General features: G+C 38.8%; 1 non-coding gene across 1 annotated transcript; it reads left to right on the top strand.

The window, feature by feature from the left end:
* The first annotated feature begins 6,378 nt into the window (after window positions 1-6,378).
* Window positions 6,379-6,483, top strand: LOC123596586. The gene has a single exon (XR_006711757.1). It is a non-coding gene; the product is annotated as a U6 spliceosomal RNA (small nuclear RNA).
* Window positions 6,484-6,759: the final 276 nt, after the last annotated feature.

The following is a 6,759-nucleotide window of genomic DNA, read 5'->3' on the forward strand; positions in this document are numbered from 1 at the left end:
AACTGAATGATTTTCTTTAGTGATTCTCAACATTGAGATGGTAGATTTTCCTCAGTGGGTACAGTAGGCCTATGCTAAGTCTTCAGATAAACGATTTCAGGTTATCCTCACATCAAACCTGTAAGGCAGCTATTTTTAATCTCCATTTTACAGATGATATGACTAAGTTTTGAGTAATTTGTTTGAAATTTGACAAGGTTGTCCAACCCAGGTTCATATGAACACCAAAATCTATGTTCTTTGTACCACAGCCAGGTATGGAAATGGGAACGAATAAATGGAGGAACCGGAGGCTTATGTGTACTGGAGAAATGACAGTGGGAATGGAGTGAAGAGACTTGTACATAAAGCCAAAACACAAGAAAGGCTTTGACTTGTTTTACATGGTAGGTGAGAGAGAAAAACAGACAATTCTTCTATTTTTTTCAGGAGCTTGAAGGAATGGTAGTAACTTGATAGCAGTCAGATGCATGGCAATGGAATTTGGCTTTAGGGAAAATGGATAATTTGATTCAGGATGTTGTGTTTGAGGCTATAAATGGGACATGTGGCTAGAAATATCCGGGTAGCAATTTAGAGTTTGGAACAGGAGTTTGAAAGAGATAGGGTTGGAAATAAGGATTTGTATCTCATTTTGCCTGAGAGAATGAATGCAAAGGAGAAGGAGAAAGGCTTGAATAAAGTATACATTTAAAGTTGAATGGCATACACACAAATTTATGACATACAGGAAAGGGACAGCCAGACTGGTAGGAGGAGAATTATGAGAAGGCTGTGCCATATGAACCAAAAGAAGTCTGGTGTTCATGAATTGCTCCTCAGAACCTAAGAACAGAAAAAGGAAATGGTAATTTAGGTATCTCCATATTACACTATATATATGTTTTCAAATTTTTTAACATTTATTCACTGTTGAGAGACTGAGAGAGACAGAGTGTGAGCAGGGGAGGGACAGAGAGAGAGGGAGACACAGAATCTGAAGCAGTCTCCAGGCTCTGAGCTGTCAGCACAGAGTCCAACACAGGGCTCAAACCCACGAACTGTGAGGTCATGACCTGAGCCAAAGTCAGACGCTTAACTGACTGAGCCACCAAGGCGCCCCCATACTACACTGTATAATTATTGACGTTGGAAAGGACAACTTCTAAAAAAAGAGGTAGAAGAGAATCTACTTTAGAATTATATGTGCATTCAAATATGAATGGCACTTATTTACTTAACAGACACATATTCTGATCACAAATTGAAAAATGTAACTTCCAAGTATCACCCTTTATAATTTCCTTTATAATTTCTGTACCAACCAGCCTGATGGCAAGTTCACCTAGGTTCTGGATGGGTTTCCTTCATCAGCACAAGTATTTGTCATTCATTTTCTGTTTAACCTAGTCTCATTTTCATTCCCATTTCTTGGGGCTCTCTTGATGTTTCTCATCCTTCTTCCATTTCTAAACTCCAAGGGACCTACCTGCCACCAGCAAAGTAGCTCGAAAGGAGTGATCCTGCCTCATTGTCTCCCAAAGTCCACACTAGTCTTTTTCTCACCATGTAGACTGCCCTGGTATATAGTTCTCAGTGTTGGCACCTCTGTGGCCTTTGTTCTGCTAACTCTCTTGCACTAACCCCACCAATACCATTGTCCTTTGATATCCAGCCTCTAAAGCTCTAAGAATATTTTTCTGGGCCTGGCTGCCAAAGAATGGTCTGTTCCCCTATGCCTTTCTGAGGACTGCAAGTATCAGGTGTTAATGGTTACTCTTACTGCTCTATAAGGTCCTCTTGATCACTTCTGTGGGGCTGCTGACGGCCAGAGCAGGAAAGGTATTAGTCTCTGTGAGCTGAGGATGTGAACAGAGATAAGCCTTTCATCTCACTCTATTTTTTCTTTCTTTTTTCCCACTCCTCTTAGCTCTGAGAATTCTTTATGTGGTCTTGCAACCAGAAGAAAAAAGACATCATTTCTATACTAATTTCACAGCCTCAATCTTTTTTTTTTCCTTTACATTCACTGAATACTTTTACAATTAGAAGCTCAGGATAAGGGGGTGGGGGGGGGGTGTTTGTTTGTGTTTTGCTCCTGGGGTAAAATCTGGCTTCTTGCCTCTCAGTCATAAAGACTCAAATGGGAAAATGGAAAATACATGCTGCTTTTATCTCATGTCATTAATCTTCCTTATTTATCACATCTTCTTCCAGAATAGAATTTAGACAGCTTTTATGTATTTAGATAAACTGAAATAAAAAACAATAGATAATGAGGGAGAAGAGAAAGAAGGAAAGTAGAAGAAGGAAACACGAGATGAATTTCAAGAGTGCCATGAAGGCTTCAAAATTTGCTTGAGGCAGGCCACATACTTGACTCTTCAGTTCTGAAGCAAAGAAAAGAGGGCAACATTGGGGGAAACAAGTTACCCAATGCTCGTAAAAAAGGAAACCCACCTGTTGCTTAGAAGAAGGCCAATTATTCCTGGCACAGAGTCCAGAGAAAAATTCCTCCTTTGAGTCCTCGTAAAAAGGACACTGTGACATAGTGAACAGTGTCCTCAAGAAATTGTTGTAGAAACTACATGGAAGAGTTTTATGGGACTGTTTGTTACAGTCCTTCAGTGCAAGCATGGGGCACAATGCCAAGGCAAAAGCACAGCTTTCCAAAGGTGTTTCTGTGGGGAATAACATTTGGCCAACTAAGTGTGCATTTCTCTGTTCATCAGTCTTATCCATAGATTGGTTTTAATAGTTTCTCTAGGTGGATTGCATTGCATTTCAGGAAATCTTCCACAGATATTATTCTCTTAACTAAAGTTTTGATGGGTACTGAATGCCAATAATTTGTAGTTGGGTTCCCTAACAAGTGATGGGGGCACAACTACTTTGTGTTATTGATGAAGAACAGAACCATACATTTTATTGGTATGTGGCCTGGGAGCAGATCAGCATTTCTAAGGCAGGAGGAGGGACCTTAGAAGGATCTAGGGGGGATAGCTATGCCATTTCTACTCAGAAATATCCACTGGGAAAAGTTGGTCCCAAATTTCCTCATCAGGCAGTTTGAAGTCTGCTTTAACTGAGAGATTAAAAAGGCCTCTTGATTCTGGCCACAGTAATTTCAGCCTGGAAAAAAAGAAAGTATATCGTGCATAATTTAAAAACTCAGAGCAATTACAAAACCCAGCATGGCCTCTATACACCATTTAACCTTGAGCATGGTAATTTCCAGGCATGGCCTGCAGTATAAATTGGTTGCAAATCATATATAGAAGTAAATAAATGAGTCAAAAATGTGTTTGAAATTAGGCTACAAGTCAAACAAGTGTTGCTTTGTATCTAACAAAAGCAATGAGGTTGTTTTTAGTGAAGTTGATTAGCACTTCTTTTTGTTTATTTTTTTTATTTTTTAACGTTTATTTATTTTTGAGACAGGGAGAGACAGAGCATGAACGGGGGAGGGTCAGAGAGAGGGAGACACAGAATATGAAGCAGGCTCCAGGTTCTGAGCTGTCAGCACAGAGCCCGACGTGGGGCTAGAACTCACGACCGCAAGATCATGACCTGAGCCGAAGTCGGCTGCCTAACTGACTGAGCCACCCAGGCGCCCCATTTAGCACTTCTTTTTGGGCAGTGATTAAGTAGTAGACCAACCTGGAATTTTAGAATTATAAAAGTGAAATGTATTTTTAACCAATACATTTTGTTTTGCTATTTTCAAAATATAATCATTAAAAAATGGAATTCAGTATGCTAAGACATTTTGTTTCTCTAGCACGGCAATAGAGTTAACATTGAAGACCAGCTGTGGTAAAGAAAGGTTTCCGTCCATCATTGTATATTTTTTATTTTTTATGTCTTTCTTTCTTTCTTTCTTTCTTTCTTTCTTTCTTTCTTTCTTTCTACCTTAGAGAGAGAGAGCATGAGCTGGGGAGAGGGGCAGAGGGAGAAAGAGAGAAAGAGAAAATCTTAATCAAGTTCCATGCTCAGCGCAGAGCTCAATGCAGGGTTCAATCCCACGACTCTGGGATCATGACCTGAGCTGAAATCAAGAGTTGGATGCTCAACTGACTGAGCCACTTAGTGCCCCTACAGTTTTCTTAAACTAATGGTTAGACCTTAAACTTTGCCAAAGCAGAACATACTTTGTTTTTGATTATTTTATCCCTGACCCTCAGCGCCATGCTTGGTACATAGTAGCTATTAATATCTGAAATAGCTGCTGTTATTACACTAAACATTGTTTTCTGGTATGACAAAAAAGGTAAAAATCTTTAAGAGATATTATAGTTTTTGTGTAAATGTTATACATTTAAAAATACAATATATATTTGTGTTAATATAGTATCTACTTTTAATGAGTAGTGCCTGATTCCTTCTTTAATTAAAAAAGATGCTATCACATTTTTTTTTAATATATGAAATTTATTGTCAAATTGGTTTCCATACAACACCCAGTGCTCATCCCAAAAGGTGCCCTCCTCAATAACCATCACCCACCCTCCCCTCCCTCCCACCGCCCATCAACCCTCAGTTTGTTCTCAGTTTTTAACAGTCTCTTATGTTTTGGCTCTCTCCCACTCTAACCTCTTTTTTTTTTTTTTCCTTCCCTTCCCCCATGGGTTTCTGTTAAGTTTCTTAGGATCCACATAAGAGTGAAACCATATGGTATCTGTCTTTCTTTGTATGGCTTATTTCACTTAGCATCACACTCTCCAGTTCCATCCACGTTGCTACAAAAGGCCGTATTTCATTCTTTCTCATTGCCACATAGTATTCCATTGTGTACATAAACCACAATTTCTTTATCCATTCATCAGTTGATGGACATTTAGGCTCTTTCCATAATTTGGCTATTGTTGAGAGTGCTGCTATAAACATTGGGGTACAAGTGTCCCTATGCATCATGTGAGACAGGAAACCATCAACACCTTAGAGGAGAAAGCAGGAAAAGACCTCTCTGACCTCAGCCGTAGCAATCTCTTACTCGACACATCCCCAAAGGCAAGGGAATTAAAAGCAAAAGTGAATTACTGGGACCTTATGAAGATAAAAAGCTTCTGCACAGCAAAGGAAACAACCAACAAAACTAAAAGGCAACCAACAGAATGGGAAAAGATATTTGCAAATGACATATCACACAAAGGGCTAGTATCCAAAATCTATAAAGAGCTCACCAAACTGCACACCCGAAAAACAACCCAGTGAAGAAATGGGAAGAAAACATGAAAAGACACTTCTCTAAAGAAGACATCCGGATGGCCAATAGGCACATGAAAAGATGTTCAGCGTCGCTCCTTATCAGGGAAATACAAACCAAAACCACACTCAGATATCACCTCACGCCAGTCAGAGTGGCCAAAATGAAGAAATCAGGAGACTATAGATGCTGGAGAGGATGTGGAGAAATGGGAACCCTCTTGCACTGTTGGTGGGAATGCAAATTGGTGCAGCCGCTCTGGAAAACAGTGTGGAGGTTCCTCAGAAAATTAAAAATAGACCTACCCTATGACCCAGCAATAGCACTGCTAGGAATTTATCCAAGGGATAGAGGCTATCACATTTTAATCAATGGTCTATGATAGTAGGTAGAGGCATGATATTACCAACATGACATTTTTACAAGGCACATTTTCTTGCTTTTTTCAAATGAGATATCTCTAACTATAAGGTATGAGCAAAATAAATAACCCAATTATGATATAACATAGAAACTAAAAAAAAATACAGAAAAGTTTATTGCAATATATTTCAAAGCTTACTTAATATGATGAAACATAAGCAGCTCCCCAAATTTTGGGGACTGATGTTTCTACATTTGCAGGTCATTATGGTAATTAAAATGTAGTAAACGCCACTGTTTTCTCATGTTACCATGATGCTTTCGTAAAGCTGATTAAGTGCTGAGTATTAGACTAAATGTCTTAGCAGGCTTAAAGGACAAAATTAGAACTTGAAATTAAGTTTGAGTTAATCCAAGTTGTTATTTGCTTAGGTTTTGATAATAGTCCACCTAAAATAGCATGACTAATGGAGATTTTTATCTCTGAATGATATTCCTGCCAGCACCAACTGTTGAATGTTAAATATGAGATTTGGCAGGTGCAGAGATTTTTAGTCACCTTCAAAAAGCAGTATGCAGACACCCAAGCCAAACAGCTTATACACGAACACCATCAACATCTAAACCATCTGCCAATAGAACAAACACGTCAGTCATCTTTCCATTTGATTGGCAGCATTCCTTGAAATGGATGGTTTTAAACATTATTTCTTATCCTAAAAACACACACGTGCACACACACAATTTCATTTACCTGGCAGTTAGGCTGGATTCTAGACAAAACTATGAGTATAAAAATGTCTTTATCTACTTCCCATTCCTCTTGTATTATGCTCACTTTGGCAGCACATATAGTAAAATTGGGATGCTACAGAGAAGATTAGCAATGCCCCTATGCAAGGATGACACCCATTGCTCTTGTATTACCTGCTCCTCCATTGCCACTTTAAACCCCACAAGCCCATCCTAGTACCCATTATTAACCTATTAACTCTTGCATGCTGCTGTAGCAGTGACTGGGACAAGTTAATTCTTGCACTGATTTATCTCCTGTTATCCAACATATGCTTCTTAGGACTCTGCTTATAGGTGATTATATGTAGTCATTAAACCAGGTAAACAAATTCCTGATGGCTAACTACCCAGCAATGTAAAATTCCTAGTTTAGAAATTATTTGCCTTTATAAAATATGACTTTTCCCTCTCTAAAG

This window comes from Leopardus geoffroyi, chromosome B1, assembly GCF_018350155.1.
Source record: "Leopardus geoffroyi isolate Oge1 chromosome B1, O.geoffroyi_Oge1_pat1.0, whole genome shotgun sequence".
Lineage (NCBI taxonomy): Eukaryota > Metazoa > Chordata > Mammalia > Carnivora > Felidae > Leopardus > Leopardus geoffroyi.